Consider the following 25,225-nt stretch of genomic DNA (forward strand, 5'->3'; position numbering starts at 1 on the left):
CGCGCACGTTTCGGACGGGCCGCGAATTTCAGCCTGTGTACCGAACATTCGATCGCCCGTCCGCAAACAAGACGTCGATCCTGCCTGTGTCAACGCACGGAATGGTGCTTCTTGTTAACTATATCGTTACAAAGACGGAAACATGCAAATTCAAAATATATAGCGATCTCCCAACAGCAGGGGACACCTTCGTATATATTACTGTATACGTATACATTAAGATCCATAATTTAGATCTATAATAATTTTCAAAAATCTTCAATTCGTTTCAGAGTACAGAATAATATTCTATTTATAACTTTATATGCAGTGTAATATGCGAAAAACAATTGGAAAACCAAAATGCACGCGTATATGAAAATACAATAGATCCGCATACAATACAAATACGTACAAACACGGATTCGTATAACACGAATCGTATAGCGACGGAAAAATTTTAATATTTGTTTGTTTTAAAGTGAAATTAAAAATATTTCACTATTACATCTTTAATATTCATTTTACATTTTTCGTAATAAAACCTTACATCTTTTATAAATATGTATTTCCATACGCATACATAATCCATATATGTATAATCTATGTGACTCGTATAACATGGATTCATATAACACGGAACGCTTCCCTCGTGTTATATGAAGTCTACTGTATATGTTAAAATATACATATACATCAAAATGCACAGCATAAAAAAGTTATAAATAGAAACGCATCAGATTTCGAGATAGAAATCTAATGCGAATTACAAGTCGTCTAAAACGAGCTTTATTAATCGATGAACTTTTGACGAAATGTGATTACGTTATTACTTTTGAAATTAATAACACTGCAAATCCAAGTATGTTATTTTTACACGCATAAAAGTCTAAAAATGACATTTAACTGAAGCTCTTTTTACATGTTTCTTAGATGTTAAATTACATCATTTAACACGCTTAATCGTAATAAATTAATATTTAATACGTTCAATCGTGTTAAATAACGTGATTTAAAACGGCAAGAAATGTGTAAGAAGAGCTTCCAGCTAAAATAACACACTTGGATTTACAGTGAAGTCTTCGAGGTTCATTTTCGATCACAATAATTTTCTACGTCGATTGAAATCAACGAATTTTCATCATTTCTTAATATCAAATTTTTGTTTAATGTTATTTCCGGGAAATTTATTTCACGCGATACGAGGAATATTGCCAAAATGAAAATTAAACATTCAACATTCAATTTTCGGATCAATGTATTTTAATCATATCAATATTGGTACACCGCGGTACCGTCGATGGTCTTTACAACTATCTTTCTTGCGATTCCAAAAGACTATGTGACTTCTTCCTCTGACGGTATGCGAACGATGCTATTCATCTACCGGCATTGTCACAGCTAAGACAAAGGTAGTAGACCATTAGTAAAGTAGCGGTTACCAGCGGAAACACGGCGGAGAGAGGGAGTATGAGAAGAACTAGACCATCGAATTGATGTCTGCTGTATGACGTAGTATTTCTACTGCGGTTAGTAGAGAGAATGTAAAGGCCTTCTGAGAAGATGTATAATGATCGTTTCAGACCGCGCGGGTATAACTACCTTTCTTCTATCATAATCAATTGTTCGATTAAGTAAATGTGAAATTTTTTTTTAATCTTGAAAAGTTACCTACGTTTACTACAGATACACTTTTAAATGTTAACGGCGCTGAAAAATCCGTACACTCTAATGTGGTAACAAGGCCTGCTGGGAATACCGCTTGTTTCTGACGGAAAATTCGCCCGTACATTTCTGCCCGTACAATTCGACGAATCGAAGGTACAAACGTGCAAACCGACGCCGCCGGTCCCATTCCGCGGCTTTTGAACGCGGTACACTAAAACGCAGTTATGCCGATCGCTGCTGCACCGATCTGGCGTAAAAAAATAGCTGTCGATACTTGTTGATGGGAGTTAAAGGGGAGATGGTATCGCGATTTGCGAACTCAGCGGATAGATTCTAACGCGAGCGCGTACTTTCCGTTAATCCTCGTTCGTAGTATATACGCCACGGTAAAGCCCATTTTCCAGCTGTCATTACTAAGTCCCGTGCATCCACGATACCCCGCTGGGACGATAAATGTTGAATGAATCGTAAATAGTGCTGTAGCAAAAGGAGCTCTTTGAGCGCGCTCGCTCGTATTTCATTGCTCGATCTCGTGCACGTAATTTTATTTCAGCTTAGATTTCAGAAGTTAACGATCGCCAATAAATAAAGAAGGACAGCGCGGTGGAAAATGTAACTGTCGGTTCGTTAAGTAGAATACAATACGAATCATGCAACCGTTTACATCATTACAACGATGTTCGGAGGAAGCGTATATAGTTATACCGCGCAGTTGCATTGGCAAACAGGTGGATACAAATTGTATCAATAATACAAGCGAGTCGGCAGCGGAAAAATAATATATCTTGGTTTTAGCTTCAGTAAAGTGCTACTATCGATTGGATATATAATAATTATGGTTACAGTGATCGTGAATATTACTTTAATAGCTCGAATAACATTTGGGTTTGAATTAAGTAAACATTCATAACGTTGTAATTATATAGTGCCACATTAGAAACTGCTATATGAAACAAAGTAGCGGCGGGAGTTTTGTCAACATAATATTATCCATTTTGAAACGGCGATATAAAATAAACACAGAGTATATTAGAGTATTAAAAAGAAAATTGAATTATTAACTAATGTAAATATTGTCTTTTTCTTCGATATTTATTAACGCTTCCAAAAATTAAACATACTTTCGTAAGTTCGAGAAACGTCTTTTGCGCCTTCCTCCCCCCATCCTATTTCAAGAACAGCGTATAATATTATATATATATATATGCTTGCAACTATTCCACACATGCAATATTACTCAAGCTACATAGTTTCGAAAGCACATTTCAGCTCTGGAATGTACACGAAACTTCTATCGATTCATCTAGCAACAATTCTGTCTGTTCTGGTGATTTGTCGTCTTTCAGAACAGACGTCGACCGTAAAAAGCTACTTGATCTTAAGGTTAATCCATGAATCTATAAATTGAGATTAAATATGGACAAGTATACTACTAGCGATATTAGCAAAGTTATTAAATTGTTGGAATAAATATTACGTATTTTTCTTGCACAGACTATTTTTCGTAAACCTTTTTTTCGTAAACCTTTCCGTGAATTTTAAAAACTTGGAACCAATGTAGATCTAAGGTAATTGCATGTTTAAACAGGATCAAGTGTAAGTATTAAAAGATTATTATACCAACTGAATCTATTGACAATTATAGCATCTGAGTTTTTCCTGTCAAAAGAAAGACCCAACGAAAGACAAGACAAACATTTATTAAAAGAGATCATGAAAGTTCGTTCCTCCAATGTTTATGCGGACATTATAACACAAACCTATAATTAATTAAAACTTCTTTAATAAAGCTCGCTTTGCCACTTGTAACGAGTCGGTAAACGGAAAAGCAACGGTCGAGTTCTTAGCGGAGTTGGAAATTAAAATGCTTTCACATCGAATCTCAATACTCGGCGAACGTGAGGAAAACATAATCACCGTTTAACAAAGCGTTATTGAATCAGTCAGAAATTATCGCCATGTTTATACATACATATATAACCTCGCGATTTTATCAGCATCGCAAACGCGAGTTTGAGCATTGTTCAAAAATTCCTTGCAAACCTTTCAGTTTTTCGCGAGAGAGAGAGCGAGTATACAGGGACAATCCTCCGCATCCATTTAAACTGAATTAATAAAGAGAATCGATTTTCCATCTCTATTGCAGTTGCATATTAAAACGCGCGTGATAAGAGGCGCGCGGGTTTAAACCGCTGGAAATACACATACTCTCCCGATCTAATCTCGAGAAGAGGCAACAAATGGAATTACTTGGAGTGCATTATGTGCGACCGGTGCGCGGTGCTAAATGCATCGACCGTACAAGAGCGCCCGGTCGGAGAGCTATCGTTATGGCGCGCCGCGAGCCGCGCACGCTCTCCGGCTCTCGCGAATTCTCGACGCCAAAAGGGTTAATAGCGAATCGCGTCCATTGTCCAGCTACTCTGCTTAATGGCGAAAGACGACACTCGTCCGGTGGGATGTCCCGCCGGACAATACGGGGATTGAATTATGAACGTCGCGCGCTGAAGGAGCTTTTGTCCCCCGCGGTTTGGGGACCCGCACGGTTCGCAGGTCAAGCACGGCCTGCTGGGGCCTAAATCTTTTGTTCGGCCGGTTAATTATTACTTCCGTCGCGATAACAGCGCGGCTGGAAAGTAACTGGGCGATGCGACGCCTATATGCAATCTGCATAATTTTTCTCGAGAGCGGAACGTGCGCACGTCCAGGTATATGCCACCCTCGCGGTGTTTTAAGAACAGCCTTGTAGATTTTCGTGACTTTTCCTTTACATATTACAACGCGATCAAATAAAGCGAGTATTTATGTCTTATTTTCCACTTTTACGGCGCTCTACTTTTCCCTCTCAAATTACCGCCGTTCCTTTCTACGAGTTTCTTGGCGAACCTCCGAGTCGATCTTTCTACATTATTTATATTAATTCTCTTGCGGCTATAAGCACGTTCGCAATTCCCAGATTAAAATTCGGTCAAAATAAGGTATTCCTGCGCTCATTTAAATTTCGAGGGCGGGCTTTAAAACTCTGAATGTGAAAAAAAGATAATTGACTCCCCCTTCACCGAAACATTTCCTCATCATTGCCGCAGTACGTACGTCAAAAATAAACGCGTATCACGCTCTGCATACTCTTCCAGGTCGCGGCACGTTATGTCAGTGCGACTCGATGTTGAAGATCTCATCGCCGCGGGTATCAAGCAACGAGGCAAAATGGCGAAGGGACGTTATTCTCCCGACGGATTAATTTCGAGGCAGGCTGTGCTTCAACTCCACAATTCTCACCTAATTGTCGCGATCCCCAGTCAGGGGGTGTCAGAATCCCTGATGAGAACGAAGGGGGTTGGCGGAAATGGGAACATCCTCCCTCGCGTCGCGCAGCCAGGTACGCTCTGTGCATAGATATGATATCGCGTTGGCACCCGCGCTGCAAATTTCTTCGTCTCGCCTCTCTCATTCGGCCCGTTATCGTTTTTCCCCCCGTCGTCGACGCGGCTCGAAAACCTCGCGGATATTAATTCGCGTTAAATTGCGATCGCAATACCGCGTCGATCAGTCGGATTGCACGCGCTCCGTCTCACGTTGCGCACGTTAATTTCAATTCTGTTTGAACACCACTCGTAGTTCGCTGTTACCACTAACTTGTTGCGTGCGATACAAATATCACTGATGTCGTCCAAACTGATTGGGTACAATTTTATCGTCATGGTCGCTTATTAATGTCTCGTTAATCAATGAATACTCCTTGAAATTCTGGTGTATCTAATTATCTAAATGCGTGCACGTTCACGTAACGTCTGACCAAACATTGATTATTTCGACGCAATTTGTTTATTTGCATATTTATTCGCAAATGAGTAGTGTACACATGGTGTGTTTGCAGAGCAAACCATTTTTACGCGACTTGACATAAAGAACTTTAAATATTATTCCGTGCACGGCGTTTGTGCATAAAAATATATTCAACTCTTAAAATTCTCTCTCGCATTGTGCGCAATCCTTTTCGTTAGAATGTATTCCAGAGATGCCCTCCCGGTTAAGAAAGAAAACTCAAACAAGTCTAACGGACAGACGTATAAAAGACCGCCTGGAAGATCAAGATATCTTTTAAACATTTCTTTATAGTCCTTTTGCATCTCTGGAATGTTTGCGCTGCTTGCGGACCGTGTAATTTTCAATTTAAAGTCGATAAGCACCTAATGAGAACGAACTGAGATAAGTTATGCGAAATAGCGTACCTTCCTTTTTGTTACATGTATTTTTATGTCAAGCGTATCTACTTTGAAATAATAAACTCTCGTATAACGTTCATTACATCGATTCACGTAATAACAGATCTAGTTAGCGTGCCGAAGGAGCAGCATCGTTAGACGGGCTATATAGCGCTCATTCGTCTCCGGTATTTCTTTCGTAATTGCCGTGATTCGCAGACGCACGATCATCGAGGTCTAAAGGGATTGAGAAGACGCTGTGGAAGCTCCGAGCAAGTTAAAGCATCTTGAGAACGTTGAGAAACGTTCACATTGATACATTGCGAGCTTAGGTACATTTGCGCGAATTTCTCAAGGACTTTACAGGGTTTTCGGCTTGGCAGTGCCGATTAAATATCGCCTTTGTGATGTAAAACCCCCTTCGTAAAGTGCAAGCTAGATCGATGAGTGGATATGCAAAATGAAAATTGCATTTTTATCGGGTTCGCAAATCTATCAAAATCATGAGAAAGTAATAGGGATTATATTGATTGAAGACTCAACTGAGCAAAGTATCTTCAAAAGTATATATGCATGTAGTAAAGATGTGTTCTTTAATAAATTTGAATATAATTTTTTAATTTAAAATTTTTGATAATTTAGCCTGATACGTTAATTAAAACAGTTATTCAATTTTTATAAGAAAAGGTTTAATTCAAGATTCAATTGTTGAAATTTGTTTAACAAGATTCTTTAGAATGCTGAGGTAGAAAGGTATAAACAAGGAAATTGAGTTTATTCGCGAGGCCGATCGTGTGATTCTAAAGAATAATTCTGTATTCCATTTAGGCCGCGTTAATATTCGATCATTACTATCGTATACTCTCAATCAATTCCGAGTTGGCGCGCGCAATTCGATTTACACGTTGAATAATTGTATAAACGCATTGTCCAGCCATGTCAATGAGCACTCGCAATCATCTCTCTCGTTCACCGCGGCTTCGCGTCGAAGAGAAAGAGAGAGAGAGAGAGAGAGAGAGAGAGAGAGAGAGGGAGAGAAAGAGAGAGAGAAAGAGAATACCTTTCTACTCGATAGAGCAAAGATTTAGGTGAAGCAAAGCTGAAACCGCCGGCGTTGAAGATCTTTAAAAGCTTGCACTCACTCAGGAGTGCCGCGAAAAAAGCGTGCGGTGGGAAACTGCGAAACCACGGGAGAATTGAGAGAGAAAGAGAAAGAGGGAGAGAGAGAGGGATCGCTGATTTTATTCGTCCGGGGAAGTTAGCCTGAATTTATCTACCATCCATTAAGCTCGGCTTGAAGAACCATCCTCTCGCGACTTCCGAGAAGCGGAAAAGAATGCGGCATCGCGTAGGATTATCCATTTACCGTGCGATCCTCGACTGTTTGAAGTCCATACGGTATATATAGAGACCGCATCGTAATTTGTACTTGTCCTTTCAAGTATACGGCACGTTGTACTTGAATGCACAGCATGTGTGCGTGCTAATGAGCGACGTATTTAATCATTTTGAAAAGATAGCGGGGAGCACAAAGGACGACATATATAGATTATTAATTACCTCGCACTCTAAAGGTAACAATTAAATTGGCTTTGAAAGGCCGTCCCACGCGCAAGTTTGGACTTTAATAAGAGAAAACGGCATATGCACCGGGGCGACGTATAACGGAGAAAGATTGTCGCGTCAAGCTTCTTTTAATATTTATATTTCACAGGGAAACTAGAGACACGCGGTAATAGTATTGTTCTCCTGTTGACTAAGGTCGTAATTTAGAACTCGGAATACAGACAAGTCTCTATTATCTGTACCTCTACAGTATAAGACTGCAATCGCAGTCATGTCGCACGGAAGTTCCTGAACCCCGAGATCGAGCACGACCTCAGGTCACACGAGGTCTAATAGTAGCAAATGACGATCGGTCGTTCCTCATGCTCACCGACTCACCCTGTAGACAGGTACTAGGTACGCGCTTTCGGAAAATTAATCTTCGAAGCCTTGTCGGGCGTGAGAGAACGTATTGTCCCCCCGTTTGCGCGGAAGCCGTTCTACGCGCCGCGTATATATAAACGCCTGTTTGCGCCCAGCTCTTCGCGGCTTCTCCGTTTTCAATTTCCTTTTTACATTGTTCCGCGCCGGTTCCGCGCCGGTTCCGCGCCGCGATGAGATTCGATCGCGCTTGTAGCAAGAACCCGACCGTGATGCCCGTGCCATTACGTTGTACTTGCATGCGGGAGAATTGGTTGTTGCGATTCCAGTTTGACCTCGACTCCCCGCGTTTCCGCGATGGAAAAACACTGTCCGCGTGGTCCATTTCATATCGATATGCCTGTGATATGAGTTTTAATGCAATAGCGTGCACCACACACACAACACACAAACGCCACAGGATACACGATATAGAATGGTTTTCATTTTAAGTTAGATTCACTAGGAAAATATTATATACTTGCACGTGAAAATTAAATGTTATATTTAAAATATAATAAAAAAAATCGCAAGAGATATCAAAAGAACTCTCGAGGGGGGTGAGCATTACAATTCCCTACATTTTTTGAAAATAATAAAATTCAATTTGCATCATCGAAAAAAATAAGAATAAATTGAAAATATCGGCTAAATATGTCTTTTTTAGAGTTAATATATTTATATAATCGTTATATAAATCTTGTATAAAACATCGTAGATTAGATGAGATTCAGAATAGTTTCAGAATAATCATTTTCATTAAAAATCGGATAAAATTAAACTGATTAAGAAACAGCTGTGAAACTTTTTAGCACTAAAAAAAAAATTAAACAATTGTGTGGAATATTCCGCAATATGTTACATACACGACGAAATAGTTATCAAATCTTAAATTAATTATTAAATATTTCTATTTCAAGTGATATGAAGTATTTGAAATTAAATGATCAATAAATAGCAATAGATTATAAAAAATATTATTTTTAATGTTAATTGTACGTAAGGCGCATTTCACTTTGGTACATTGCGACGGAATTTCGTCGAAACGCAATTGCAAAATAAACACGCAAAAAAATATAAAGTTCTATAATTAGAATATTAATATAACGAGCGAAATTTTAATGGCGCTGACTTTTAACGAAATACAAACGATATATAAGCGTTGAATTCATATTACATAATTGACAAACGTTAAAATACAAATGTAATTATGATGGTGACTTATTAATTAAAAGCATCGCGACGCATCGCCACTCGACTCGGAATCGATGATTTCATACATGTAATATTCCATTTATGGTCGAAAAATTCGAAAAAGTCATTTGCATTCTAATATCGCGATATGGTACTCGAGATTAATAAATCTTGAGTTAATGACTAATTACACAGTAAAAAATCGTGTGTACATAGCGGTCCATATAAAAAATGTTAAAATTACGTTTTATTTTTTACTGTGTAAAATGTAATCATATAATCGTTCTGTACGGGTATTATACGCGCGATACAATTCAAACGCACAAATCCAACGAAATTTGAAATATGTATTTAAATATATAATTAACTAAAAATTTTCGATATTGAAATTAACGCATAACAAAGTAAAGTGGATTTTAAGAGTCAAACGCGGTTAGTTGTGCGTGAGTTAATATTGTGTAACATTTAATTAATTATTTAATGTAAATTATAAATCATACGTTTCGATCATCTACTTTCAGACGTCTTCAGCTTTGCGATATAGATAAATTAAATAATCTCAAGCTCTCCGATGAACATTAAAATAAGTATTTAAAAATTTGATGTACAAAGATAGTGTAATTTTCAAAAGAGAATACCAGAAAATACGGTTTTAAGTAGCGGTGATTGATATAACTGAAACAATATGACATAATTAAAAAACCTAGTTTTAAATAACAGCTGATTGACAGACGAACCAGCTTATTTAAAACCAGATTTGTTATATAATCATATTAAAAGTTGTCCCAGCAAGACATGTGGGATGAGTCATTGCTTTTATCTCTGTAAAGAAACGGGTTAGAGAGATTAAAAGTTGCTCATTCGAAAGAGTAAACCTTCTACCTAGTAGCCATTTTCATTGTTTGTGCCCAGCCAAAATGGATTTCAAGAAAAAATGTATTGATTCAATTAGTGACATCCACCATAGCGTAATTTCATCAAGTTTTGTACTTCATTTGACTACAATGTGTGGGTGTCACTGAACAGTATCTCAAGAAAGCTTTAAGAGACAGAGCATATTTGAAAAGAACAGTAGAACCTTGGCAAAAGAAGTTCAGGAAAGATGAAAGATGAATAGAAAAACGTCATAGCAGCGCTTCCAAAGAAGATGATCGAAAAGAAGAAAAGATTTGGAATATTAAGAAGAAACTAGAAAGAAAGAAAAACGTTAGTGTCCGCGTACTTTTCGAGCAACTGGATATTCCGAAGAGTACGTCGGACAGTTCATCGTGTTCTAACAGAAGGTCTAAAGTTGAGCAGGTGCCTCGATTGTTATATGAGATGATATGAGAAGGTATGCAAAGTGGTTTATACCAAAGTGTTCAAAGACTCCCTGTGTTGGCAACAAGTCTTTACACGGGGGGGGGGGGGATGGTGACTACATATACCTAATCATGTTAAATTTTCATTTCTTTATTCTTATTAATAAATTTTCTGCAAAAGAAAACTCATTCACATGTCTTACTACAACATAATATCCTCCGTTTATTGAAACATGTATTGTTAATAAACGGTCAAATCTAAGTATTGTTATAAAATTCATTATGCGTGCGTATGAATATTAATTGCAATACTTGCAATAGGATAATTTATAATTTCTATCCTCTATCGTTACATGAAATAAATAAATCGCGAAATACTCGCTTCGATAAACAGCCAGCACATTTACAGTCATTAACCGTGGGAAAACGGTGAATTAATTAAACGCGCGAGCTAATAGTTCACGGAAAATAATCGCGTTTCTCGTCTGCCAATATTTGACACGATGGGTAATGCAATAACGCCAATAACAGACTCACAGTCACTATCTGCCGACTCTAGTCTCGTTCGAGCGAATAGCAATGGTAACAAGGAGCACCGGTGGCCTTTGCATACGCGTCGCTACTAAATAAACACCAAAGCAAAGCGTACGCCAGCGCGTAAACCCTCGCGCTTCTACCATGTTGTTCACTAGATGTTGAAAAAGGACAGAATAACATTTGTGTCGACTTGAGTCGCTAAATAAAAAAAGCACCTGATATATTTCGTATCACGAGATAACTACATGAAAAAGATTTAGCTAAATTTAGTCATAAAATATGGATAACTAATATTTTTTGCAGCAAGAGCTATAGTTTAGCAATAGTAGCAAAACCTTTTGTTCTCGCTGTAAAAAATGTTAGTTATCCATATAGTACGACTATTTTAGTTATAGTAGCTAATCTTTTTTTTCCGTGATGTACACAATAAAACGGCTATTCGAATATTCTTTTTCTTGTGTTTTGTTTCGCGGAATTATTAGCGTCGCCTGATGAGACAACGGTGAATTTTATTCGATCGAAAGACCGTTTCCGAACGGAAATATCATTATTTGAATGCTAATTCTGTCGAGAAAATTCAACGCACCGTGAGATTCGCGCCAATAATCGTTCCTCGCGATCAATTGAGTATATTCTCAGTGGATTTCGAATAAAAAATCGACTATTAGACCGTCTATATCTCAAGATATCAAATATTTTATTTTACTCCGAATACTGCAACTTATATTTTTGATACGAATTTCATGTAACAGCTATAAACACGTTAATAATACCAGGCTATATATGCATGCATAAGTGTGTTTTTATAAAAAACAAAATTTACCTTCGGAGATACAGAATTACGTGGCGTAATATCTTTCCCTAAAATAAAGAGCAAGCGATGTTTTTCTGCACACAATATAAAACAATTTTCTCCCTACAGATGTGTATCACAAAATACCAGCGCCGTCGGGTTCAGGCGCAAAACAACATTTTATATTTATTCATGTACCTACTGTGACATTTGCCGCATCAGGGACTCGAAAAGGTTAAAATATGAATCTCTCAGAAGGAAAAATTACTTTAATCTTGCTATAAGTAAACATACATTGCGCGCTTCATGCGTAGAGATTAATTGCCGGAAATTATACTCATTTTTAAATCTATTTTTACGTGCAAATAGTCCAGAGATGCCTATTACAGTGTACAGAATTCATAGTCAGGCACTAGAATTTTTATATAAAATGGAAACAGATTCGGATGCTCGGAGACAAATAAATCAGCGCGGAAGCGTTTATGACATTTGGCAATCGACGAGCTTTACTTTGAAAATAATTCCGCTCGTTCAAACGAGGCGCACATTAAACAACAGATTTGTTCAACAACGCGCGAAATTGCGTGTGCCGCTGCAACGGACGCTTGTTTTTTTTTGTTTTTGTAGTATGACGTTTCCCACGTCGGTGCAGGCAAAATGCCTGCTGCGTGATTTACGGAACAAATACACCAGAATATTTATCAAGGTACAGGACAATTTGAATTTGCGGAGCTTCAGCGAAAAAGCATTTGAAGTGCCGTAACTTAATAAGCGGTTACCTCGCGAACACGCGCGATCGTTGTTCGGATGATGCAGTTATATGTCACGTGCACTCCGCACGAGACGATTTAATAAAATCTACGCAAATCTAACGCACCCTCCATTTACGGATTTCGCAAATGAATGAACGAGGTGCGCGAGGTTACTAATTACAACGATCCAATAAAGCTCAGGCGTTAATCCTGAGGTATTAGCCCCCTGCCTGCGGAGCCGGTTAAGTAACATTATCAAATAACGTAAGTTCCGTGCGTAATTTTAAACAAAGATATATTAAATAGTCTTATAAAGATTTTCGTCTCGGCTTCCCAAATAATTTCAGATATACTCGGATCAAAAAGACTTCGAGATCACAAGCTCCAAGCGTTGAATATTTCGCGTATAACTCCATCAATGTTGCCATGCAGTAGCGCGGATGTCTTCAGCAGTTTGTGCTAACTAAGACAAGACCGCGGCTTGATTTCTTTTATCAGCCGTTTACTTTAATGAAATTTCGATTCAACTGTACGGATTTCGACCAGCGATTACAATTCGAGGGCAAAGCGCAAGGTAAGTTTTGGTTGAAACGGAACTTACTCCGCGGAATTCCTTCAGCGACAAGCCTCGCGCCTGCATTTCCCGGGACATACGCGTACAACGGCGAATGTGTGCGACGTCGCTCCGACTGCCAATATTCCGAAAATTCGATAATTCGCTTCCATTTTCGGCGATTCCTGTGCCAATGGTTTACGTGTGCGCGGCGCTCACGCGGCCGCGCGCGCGCGCACGCACATATGTTCACTTTCGTACGGAGCTGACGTTCGCGTGTGGACCGATACCACCGAGGCTTAACCACAGGTTACAAACCTTAATCGTTCCCCCCGCACGGCACCCGTCCCGTCTCATTAATGAAATGCACGGCCCAAATTCGGCGACCGCAAACGCGGGTAACCCTACGGCATATAGCGATTTGCGCTCAGCTTGTGTAATTGAACGTTCCTTCGCCTTATTATATCTGAACTGAACGTTGAATTTTCCTTAATTCATCTTGAGCGGATCGATGGGCTAATAACGGAGAATATATGCGCGACATGTGACACCTAATTGCTGTCGGGCCAGAGAACGCGGGATTCTGCGATGAGTTAGAGTTAGAAGTTAACTCCACCGCAGCGACAACCACTCTTGTGTTACATTGACAGGTGCTTATCAATTTAAACCTTAGAGTAACAAAATAATAAACAGAATATCAATGTCAGATAAATTTTAATAAAATCAATCTGGAAATGAACATTAGAGATGTAAATATTAAATATTAAATACTTGAAGAGAAATGGTGCCTAATTTCTTCATCCTTGAAGAAAAATCCAAATTTTTATTTATATATGAAAATTACAGTTAACGATATTTCAAGTGCAAGGTAATATTGTGTAACAAAAATGTAACAGAATGTAAAAGAATGAAAACAGAAATTAACACGTTAAAAGACACATATGTTTTGATAGCGAAAGTGTACTATCTGCAATCGTATCGTTATTTTTACCTTAGCGAGTGACAGGTTTTCGCACGTCTTTCGAGAGAGATTGCATGGATATTCGTGGAAGATTCATGCGTGTATATAACAATTCGCGAACAAGCTTAGATTTATATGGACCCCGAGAACAATGGCGCATTTCCAACCTCAATATTGTCACCGGAAAAACGGTATCCCGGTAATATACCTGCGCGCCGGTGGACTCTGCGTATCTCCGTTTCCTCCGACCGCCCCATTAACGAGTGCTTCCGGTGATAACATCCCGAAATACCAACACGCCGATATATCGAATCAACCGCGCGCTACCAGGATCATTTCGTAGACCAATAATTTACGGTAGCGCGGTTAATGATTTGCGAACATTCATGCAAATCAACAACATTTCAAACAAAATCATGCTACACATAAATTCATATCAAATATATACCTTTTTTTTTCTACGAGATTAATATTCATTTGCGTCATACAAAATTTACCATACAATACAAATACCATATACGATACAAATGAATATTAATTTAAAATATCGTTCAGCGTAAATCACATTTTATTGAAAGTGTAAATGTTTGCAAAAACAATGACCATAGGGATATTACAATAAAAGCTGCGATTAAAATTATTGATTAAGTCGATGACTTGTATAAGCTAACTATTAATTTCATTATAACTATCACGCGTGTCGTCAGGAAGTTATTTTAGACGGCTTGAAATATTGTTTCCACCATAATTCTCTTCCGCACCTTTGTGCTCTACCCTATATATGGCCTCGCTCGCTATCCTTCTTCCTAGCTACCCGCGACGCATATTATAAGACGATCCGCGCGCGCGGATGTGACACGCGCTGCACCTAACTAAAATCGATTGCGACGGCACCGTGCTCGCGCAGTGCATCGTTTCATTAACCCGATATCAGAGCGGCGAATAAAAAGGATCGGCTGTTAGAAACCCCGGCGCCGCTCCGCGCGTAATGGTAATTTATGGCAGTAACTAATTGCCTCTACCCTTCCCCTCGTGCGAACATCCCCCGAGACGACATTTTAATGACGTAGTAAATTCCCAGTCGGGTCGCGAGTTTAGGCGTCGCCGCGCGCGTTTTTCGTGTTCGTGCGTGGCAAAAGACGTGGCCTTCCGCCGGCTTTTCCTCGAAGAAGCCGAGTTCCTCTCCTGTCAGTTAGAAATGAATCACCGGCGACGGCGACGGAAATCTATTCGGTGGCACCACGATGGCCGTCCGGAACGACGAAATACATAGGCGACACGGATCCTGCGGTGATTCCGCCGCCATCCCATGATGGCAGAGTCGCGTTAACACGTTCACGACGAGATGTGGGTTGGTAAGTGTAAAGCGATGTTCAAAAATGTGAGTGACAAACTGCGGTGCGCCATAATACATTGGGTCTCAGGACGTTGCCGTGTAATTTGGCGAATTTATTTGCATGGAGTGCGTTAAAGTCCGTGTATCTCCGTGGAGTCAATTTATTTTTAGAATTTTTATATAATTCTCGACTCTATATGTACCTATGTTTTATGTAGCTATATAAAATCCTTTGATCAATTTACGATCAATTTCTGACTAAATATCAAATTTGAGTCACTATGTAGCAATTTGAAGTTAAAATGTTTTTGTGACTTCCGTGTTTCATGGCTGTACTTGTAAAATTAAGAAAATTTTGGTCTCTAATTGATTCTAGTAGATTATGTTTAAGAAAAACTCAAATTTAATCGTGAAATGGAGATAACGATCGATAAAACTTACAATAAGGGAAGGATCGGATCATCATTTTGTACCTCTGGACGTGAAGCATGGATATAAATCTTTGGTTACCCTGATATACGACAGTGGTGTACGGTGAGAAGCGAAACCGCAAACCGGCTCGTATATATCATTCAAATATGACGTTGGTCGTAAACGTGTTGATCTTGCCTCTGACCACGCTTATAAAGTTTAATGATTACGTTTCTCTATTCGATTGGGTCTCTTATCGCTAAGGTGATGCCGTGAGAATAATTCACCTGATAAGTAAGCTGTAATGATAGATGTAGCGCGAATTATGTCACTCACTTGTAAGCTTGAAAGGGTTAAGCCCGTTAAGATTGCCCCTCATGATATGCATATTACAACGGAACCATTTATGATCATAATCTGGCAGAGACAAGCCGGTTCGTATAAGGCAGCTCAGCTTCGCTATCTGTATTTATAAACGAAGTGCCTGCGAAACGTTCGTGGCAAATATCATTTGTACGAATTTCTTGAATAGCGGCACTCAAATATATTTCTTTTTTGTAAAAAAAAATAGCAATTTTTTTTAGTCGTCGCTAACAAAAGAGTTTAACAACAAATCGATAGACGTACTGTAAGAGGCGGTCATTGAGTACACCGAATGCACCGGAATAGTTTCATCGAATCTTACGCTTCGAGATTCGCGCGAATCGCACGGAAAAAGGGGAAACACCGGCCGCTAATTCACCGTATTCATTGTACCCTATTGGCTGGCATGGTTCCCGTAAATGAATAGAGGCGGAAATACGCCGCCTGTGAAACACGCGAAAGAATAAAAATTCAATCCCGTTTTTCCATACTGGATGAATTCAGCGTTTGACTGGCGCTTGCTTTGTACACAGGACTGAAGGTTCATTCGATGGTGAAGTACATTTCTGCTTTTTCGTGTAATAGTAGCAATTTCCGGGATCGTACTTATCCGTTAGTTTAACTTTTATGTACGTACAAGTGATAAACATAACTTGCGGCGTTTTAATTAAATAAAAAGAGAGAAAAACGCTAGCAAATAATTAGTAATCTTGAATAATCTAGAATAACCCTTTCTCTACAAAAATTTAATTTGTGTCTAAAATTTTGCTATCAAAATGTTTAATATTAACAATCAAAAAACGGGAAAAATAATAATGTAAATTTTTTTAATTTATTCATCGTGGAGAGTAAAAGAGTAATAGAGTCTATAATCTTCTTTTAAGACGGTGTGAAATATTGTGTTAATATAACTTCGAACTACGGTTTACATTTAAAACTTCGGCGAGGGATTAGAATATAGGCCAATGTGAAATAATTCATCGCGTCTTTTAAAATAGCGAATTTTCCACTGCCGGATATCGAGCCTCGTGCGCGGATACCGATGCGATTAATAAGAGAGAAACCTTCAACTAAAAGCTTTCAACAGAGTTGAGAAATTACGGAACCCAATAAGGCGGAAAGTCGTGAAAAATTCAGACGTGCCATTCTCGAACAAAAGCCCGCGTTGAACGCGAAGGTGCTGTCTTTTTTTGTCTTTTAGGTAATACAGAAAATGCATCTTTCTATGTATATATAGTTTCTATAAAGCCTCGCACGGTTATTGTGCTACATAACGTATAATAACACATGCATTAGCGTGTGCAATCGCATGCAGTTTTGATATGTCGGCTCCTTTCCCCGCTAAAATGTTCAATAATGCAAACGTTGATTTACAAACTTGGAAAGATTCTCTAAACACAAATGGTAATTTATGCGTTGAGTTTTAACGAGACGGACGAAAACCTGAAAATATTCGACTTCAATTTACGGACCTTTCTCGTTCGTATTGATTCGCATCCTCACCGTAAATTTAGTACATACCTAACTGGACGTTATTCCGCTACATTACAGAAGTGAGAAGATGTTACGTTATAGGAGATAGCACGTTGTGTACATACGAGTACATGAGGTCTTCAGCTCATATTCCCATCTCGGATTTAACGCCAGACACGGTTGCGCGGCTCTGTTGGATGTAAACGAACGTTTAGAATCGGGCAGCCATATTTGACGTTAAATGCACAACGAGAACATGGAGATTATGTATATTTTCTCGGTCTAAATATGCTGTTCCGCGTGATAACACCACGACGGGTTTTGGGCGAAAATTTCGGCCTTGTTTATTTATAGCACGATCCCCAAAGCGCGGAGGTGGTGCATTGTTCAAGCACAGTCGATTAAGCACAGTCCGTCGTCGGGGATCACTCCCCGATAATGAATCGATTCAGGGGAGGATCATCGCATGCAAGATTGTTCGTAGGTTTACAATATGTATCGGGGACGGAACCAATAACCGCGCCAACTGATTGAAATCATACAAGATTGTGTTTATTAAGAGAACGAGGTTCCCTCGTGTTAATTATCCCCGAAAATTAACGGTCCTGCCGGCTTATTTGTGAAACCCGTAATTAGCGCAACGTATCCCAAGTGCACGATGAAGCGAATCCCGTTCATATAAACGAGGATGTAATTACTTCCATTGAGCGGTAAAAGCAATCGTCACGTTCATCCAAATTAAAAAAAAAAGCGTAAAGAAGGAAAGAGGGGAAAATCGAGAACATTTTGCTGCAACAATAACAACAACGGACAACAGATTTCCAGTCTAGTTGATTCGGTCTTGTACTTTTGTTATTTTGATTACGTTCATGAAGCCTGCTGTTCGTAGAACATGAAAGTCGGTCAACCATTTAACAGTGCAACAGGAGAAAAAAAATTTACGGATGATAAAAATATACGAGCCGTAAAGCGTCGTCCTGAAATTTTTGTGGACGATGTTACACGCGCGTGATTACTGATGCAAAACGTGCAACACACAATGAAACTAGTAATTAATATCGGCAGTCTGTAATGCGCATTTTCGAAAAAAGCGTCGCTTCCATTTATTTTTGTGGAAAGTGAAAGAGAGAGAGAGAGAGAGAGAATGAAGTGTCTCGGGTAATCACGCGCGACAGGATACACTTTCGTTGCGAACGCATTTCATTCGATTGACGTGTTAATGTTAATTGCATTGTATCGTACCGTTATGCAAGTAAGTAAACCATAATTTCAGAGAGCCCATTCTTTTTCCACCTTTTCTTCTCTCTTATCCTTTTTAAGAAATTAATAACAAGGTATTATCGTTTTTATTACAGCCTCGTAACAGACATCGCTCTTATAATTTTAATGTTAATTTTAAGATTGGATACTACATGAGATACCATTAAGAGCGTTTTTTGCCACCGCAAAGAACCTGTATATACATAGCTAAATAATATCCAATATAAATTTATCACAGTTCTGTGTGATATTTCCTTCTGATATTTCGATTATAGATATAATAGTATCCTCAAGCACGTGCCTGTATTTAAATTAAGCTACGGCCTTGGGCAGAAATACGTATTGTGTCTTTATTTAATAAATTATAAAATTAGATGAGAGAGAGAGAGAGAGAGAGAGAGAGAAAGAAAGAAAGAGAGAGAGAGAGAGAGAGAGAGAGAGAGAGAGAGAGAGAGAGAGAGAGAGCGAATTCATAAGCCTTTGCAAATTAAAAGATACAATAACTTTTTATTTCATTAACGGATAATGATGTATAATGAGAAATATAGCACGCTTGAATCTTTTTGTTATGTTGTGAAATACACTTTTTCTCTGCGCCTTTCAATTTACGAACGCTATTTGAGTTACCTCGACATGATTCGTAAAAATTCACTCTACGTCTTTAATATTAAAAAAATTAATTTTATTCAAATTATATTAGAAATGCATCTTTAAATACTTTTATTTGTATATTTGCGTGCCATATAAAAATTAACCGCTTACATCTCGAAGGGAAAAAGAAAAATATAGTCAAGAATCTCGTGTATGTGGATGTAAGATGAATGAACTCGGTTAATCGCGGCTTCATACACACGACGATGAATTTATTTCATCGTCCAAAAGACGTACTTTATCGTTATTTGTAATGGAATACACACGTTCGTAGAAAATCCGTCACAAATCACATTCGTGAGACGTCCATGAGAAAACGATCTTCTACCGTCCGACAAATAATAGCCATCAGATACGCTTTTAGGAAAACTCTACAGTATCTCGGTATTTTTCTTTACATCAGTATCAAAATTTGCTTCCGTGAGGAGAGACAAAAAAAGGAGATTCACTTTGTAAATAAACTCGTTTCACCTAAGATTATCCAGCATAGTACTTGGTACAACTCTTCCAAAATAAGCTGAAAAAGCTCCTATATTCCGAACTGATAAAGTTAAATTTTAAAGAAAAAATGGCAGTTTGTAACTACATCACATGATTGCATACACAACAAATTTTCAACAGTGCAGTGAAGTGAATAAGTTTATGCAAATAAGTAGCAGAATCAGCTATTCTTCATGGTTATCCATAATCCTGAAAAGCTGAGCCTCGAAATCGCTAAATGATGTTCATATCATGTTTCAATTCTTTACCTCTTAATCTCTTATGCGTAAATTATGATAAATTTTGATAAGTTTATATATTAATATCAATATCTTCAAATTAATAGTATATATAAAAGATAATATAAAGAAAGCATTTATTATGCTAATATTATATTATAATATATATTGTAAATATATATATTTTATAAATATTGCCTACACGTATATATAACTACAGGGGAAAAACGTATATATAAATTCCTCCCTTAATCTCGTCTTACAATGTCAAACGCTCAATATCAGATCCGATTAGAGTTAAACACCAGACTAACGTGTCTTTAAACGTCATGCCGGAACGTTTCAATATTATGCTGTCATTCCGCGAACGGGCGGTGCGGCGGGTCGGCTGAAAGGGTTAAGGTTACGCTTAACCGTGAACTGTGAATTATGGCTGTCAGCCGGCGCGAGGAAGGAATTCGCTATATGCAGCCCAGTGTGAGATACGCGTACGGGGGATGGAGACCGTGTTCACTAATTCATGGAGCGGCAGTAACCGTCGCTCCATATTTTGCATTCCATGAAAATGTATTCGTCTGTTTGAGCAGACTCCTCCGAAACGTGGCGTGGGCGCCCATCGAAGTTATTTGCCGTACGCATGTGCACGCACATGCATGCATGCACCCACGCACGCATACACGCACGCACGCGACGGTATATGCACGCGATAGACCGGGCACAATATAAACATACGACGCGACCGTACCGTACACCGTACGCGCACGGTTAGCCGAGATTTCGCGTGTATGTGGCATCCGTTGGCTTTCCAGCCAATCCTACGCGATCAAACGCCGTCGCGCTTTATCGAACTTCCGCCAATCCGCGGGATGCGCGAGCAAATTGATTATGCACACATTGCACACAAATCGCTGTGATACGTGTGCGAAGGTGTGTGAATCTCTCTCTGTCTCTCTCTCCCCCTCTTGTTCGCTCTCGCTCTCGCGACAATGAGAAGAAAATGCCCGTATTTTCGTCTGATACGCGTTACGGATGCTCGCACCTTCGCTTTCTCTGTTTTTCTGCGAGATAAGAGCCCATTGATCAATGCTTGGGAGCAAAAAAGGGTCCAGCACGAGAAAGTAATTACTACGAAACTACGTACATCGGAACGATCGCAATGTCCGCTGGAAATTTAACGAATGTTTCTTTTTTTGGAAAAACTAAAAAAAAAAAATCTGCTCGGAAATTTGTCCGCGATTACCGTAAATTTGCTGGAACGGTATTTCAGCGATTCCGAATCAAAACGCATCATATTATCACGGAATGTTAAATAAAAGTATCGTTTTGTGAGACATATGTGGTTACAAATTTTTTAATACTTGATTAAACTTCTCAATTTTTAAATAATTCTTTCACCAGAAAACAGACGTGATGAGTTATTATTGTAAGACATATCGAGTTATCTCCGCGTATCTTCCATATAATTCTTATTTAATAAAAGAAATATAATGAAAATCAAGAGTAATAATTTTTAAAATACAAATATGGTTACCTAATAAATCAAACTAATGAGGTAAGCTTTTTCAAAAGGAGCTTTTTTTGCAAATTATTCATTTTTTTATTTCATATGAATGGAATTATAAAATTATTAAAATAAGTTCTTCTCATATATTAATATATAGTATCAATATAAATTATTTCAATGAGTTCAGTTTTAATAAACGCGGAGCGCATTTTTTTGCTTTAAAAATTATACCTACAATGAGAAATATCTATGATCAATTGATTACAATATATACAAAATTGACATTTTACACTGTATATATTATCTGATATTTCGCAAGAGTATATACGTAAACTTGTCGTAATTTTACATAATGTATTAAAATTTCTCAGTGTGAGACATTAATTTGAAAAAGCAGTTAAACTTTCACATTTCGCTAATCATCGAGGATCGGCTTAATAAATCATGAACAGTATATCTCATTCTTGTCATTTCCGATAAATAATCGACATTTTCAAAAAAACATACAATATTTCGTCCCGGTAAATCAATTACAAACGCGCGGTAACTTGAAATTAGAACATGAATAATCGATTAATAATTATTTTGCATACTAAATGAGAAAGCAATTAACCTAAACCGGTACAGTAATTAAACAAAATCGCTCTGACAAAATTATTCGAGAGACGCGAAATTTGCGGAGGCACGGTCAAAGCGACGCTGCTGGTGCAACAACGTGAGAAAAAAAACGGGAATCTCTATGCCGTACACATATAAGCCATCGCGTTCTTCGATGCCGTTGTATTTTCAGGCGATTCAAATTTCCGTGTATATCGCAAGCCTGAAAAAAACGTCCCGGCTGACAAGCTGAAAGCGTCGTGCAAAACATGAAAAAACGCGCCAAGTTAAAATTATAACCCGATCAATCGATTGATAATAACCTTGCTCGAGTTAAAACGCAATAAACGCAAATGCACTAGACAAGTAATAATTAACTAGAGGTCCTGTCCTTTTTTTTACGTACATCTCAGCAATTAACGCCTCGCGAAGACGGCCACTTAGGCTGCCGTTAATGTGGACTCGCATTAGTCGCGGTTAGCGCGCTTTTTTCAACGGTTTTCTTCGAACTCGTAATTCCGACCGAAACTCAGCGCCCGCCCGAATCGCGGCGCAAAAAGCAACATTCGTTAAGCAAATCGCCGCGGGGGAATGTCTCTTTCTCTCTCGTTCTCTCTCTTTCTCTCCATCGGCCTTGTGTGAGATCAAACCTCCCCCCGACGCGAGCAAAAATTAACACGACCGAAAGACTCCGGGCGTGTTAAGTTAAAAGCAGGCGCGAGATTAGCATAACGCTCGGGGTCTTTAGTCCTTACCTTCGTCAGAGGAAAATCCTGATCCCCCTCGACGCCGCGACGATCCCAAACCGACGACTTGTAGCGCTCGACGCGAGTCGAGCTTCCACCCCTCGAGCCTTCGCGAGATGAGAGCGTGAGAGGGAGAGAAAAACGGAATCCTCTCTCTCTTCAAACGACCTTGACTCCGGAACTGACTCCCGCCGACGGACGCGCAGTACGAAGACGGTCCTCTACGCGGCCGCCGCGTTTTCCGTTGCGGTTGGCCGCGCGAGCCGCGCGACGCGCCGTCCGCCGTCCGGCTCCTCGGCTCGGCGCGTACGCGCCCGCGGCATAACGGCGCTGTCGCGGGAGGGCGCGATCGCGACAACGGGTACAGGTGGTTGCTCGACGAGGAAAAGCCTCGCGCCCGACGGGCAGGGTGAAAAAGGGGGGTGGAAAGAGACTCTTGCGTTTCGCGAGGAAAGGTTTCGTGTGCCGCGCGCGTTTCCGCGGGCTCCGGATCGGCGGGAAAAATTGCGCGGCACGCGCGAAACGAGCTGCGTCTCGTCGCGACGCTGATCTCCCCCGCGAACGACCGTTGCGCTCGGCGTAACGACAGCGCTCGATCGACTGGCTGGGGCGAGAGCCGTCGCGCGACTGAAACACCTCTCTCTGCTCTCTCGCAGCATCCCTATCGCGCCCGCCCGCCCGTCCGCTCGCCCGCCTGTTCGCCCCCCGCGGTACATCCGCACCCTTTGCCACCCCCGTCCCCCTCCCCCCGGACGCGAGACTCCCTTTCAGCCTCTTCCAACCCCTGTGTCCGTGATAGCATCCTCCTGCCTCTCCACCGGTTTACCTTCTTCCTCCACCACCCTTTCTCTCCACGCTACTCTGCCACGTCGCGTCGCCTCGCTTCCACCTTCTTTTTTTTTCTCTCGCGCGCACGCCGTGTCCTGCAATTTTAGTAGATTGGCTCTACTCCCTTGTGCGATTACGGATTTTTAAATATCCTAACGCTGTACCGAGGCACGGTACTCGGTTATCGATAATCAGCATTCGCGTCGTGATCTTTGCGTGGACATTGCCTATCCGCGATATCATCGAGATACTGATATCCGGAAACCGATATCGAGCGAAAGATATCGGCGCACTCGAAACGCCGCGTAAAAATACGTTTGAAAATAATTGCTCGCGGATAATTTTAGAACAGCATATTTGCATTTTCATGATTCACGCAATATTGTTTATATCGATTTTCATTAATTCCTTATGTTGTACCTCTTTTCCTCTAATTGTCGCAAATAGTATCTGTAATAACGCGAATACGAGGTGCGTCTTTTTCAGGTATCGATATTGTTGCTGATCCCCGATATTCTTTAAATGTCAATAGCACTTATTGCCAGGTTGAAGGCCGCGCGTCCGACGTATTAAATTACGAGGTGAAAATGCGGTTATGTAAAGGCGAGAAAATTGAATTTGAGGATGAATTGGGGCAAGTTTGAAAACTCGCGTCTTAAAGGAAGTATGATGATTAGATGTAACGCTAACTATCCTCCGGCGAGACTTACAATTAGATCGGATTGCGCCAACAGTAGGAATTAGTTCACGTTCCGGGTTAACAATTCACTATCCCTCCCTAGTCTATGATCCCTGCCTATGATATAGACGGAGACGGAAAATCCGATTAGATTATCGACGTTGGTTCAAACGGACCTGTGCAGCAGGGAGTGAGTCGAAATGTGTGTAGGAAAGTGGATCTTCCTGACTTAAGATACGGGATTCTTTTATTCCGCGATACCAGTTCACTCGTCGTTTTCAAAAAAGATATGGCGATTAGATGCAATGCTTAACTATCCCCAGTGCGAATGGTAGAATTACGTCAACAGTATAGGAATTAGTTCACGACCGGCTTAATAATTTGTTGTTTAATTCTTTCTAGTTTATAATTTTATCTATAATAAAGACAGAGATGGAAGATCTGATTAACTTGTCAATATTTGTTCAAGTAGGTCTTACAATTAGTAAAGAGTGGCTCTTAGTGGAAAGTGGAAGGAGTGGGAAATGTGAGGATAGAGAAGTTAGAGTCAATCGTTCTGACTTAACCCCTTGACTGCCGATGACGAGAAGTCTCATCATTTTGGAACTTTGCGTTCACTGCAGCGAAAATGCATTCCCTCGTCATTTGTTAGATTAGAGCCGTTAAGTAATTTTATCACTGAAACAAAATAACTAAAAGTTTTTGAGTGTGCTGATGAACACGATTTTTGAGTCCGACACGTAAAATGTT

General features: G+C 39.7%; 1 protein-coding gene across 4 annotated transcripts in view; it reads right to left on the bottom strand.

Annotated features, from left to right (window-relative positions):
- The window catches only part of LOC139810332 (uncharacterized), a 77,702-nt gene that overhangs the window by 46,477 nt on the left and 6,000 nt on the right, over positions 1-25,225 (bottom strand). Inside the window, exon 1 of one of the 4 annotated variants that reach the window (XM_071773770.1) lies at positions 22,978-23,643. The exons of 1 other annotated variant lie outside the window; for it this stretch is intronic. The gene's annotated coding sequence lies outside the window, so the exon portion shown is untranslated. Of the gene's footprint in view, positions 1-17,539; positions 17,672-22,977; positions 23,644-25,225 lie in introns of those variants that run through there. 2 more of the 4 variants (XM_071773772.1, XM_071773771.1) reach the window with 2 other exon arrangements.

Source organism: Temnothorax longispinosus, chromosome 3 (genome assembly GCF_030848805.1).
Source record: "Temnothorax longispinosus isolate EJ_2023e chromosome 3, Tlon_JGU_v1, whole genome shotgun sequence".
Classification (NCBI taxonomy): domain Eukaryota; kingdom Metazoa; phylum Arthropoda; class Insecta; order Hymenoptera; family Formicidae; genus Temnothorax; species Temnothorax longispinosus.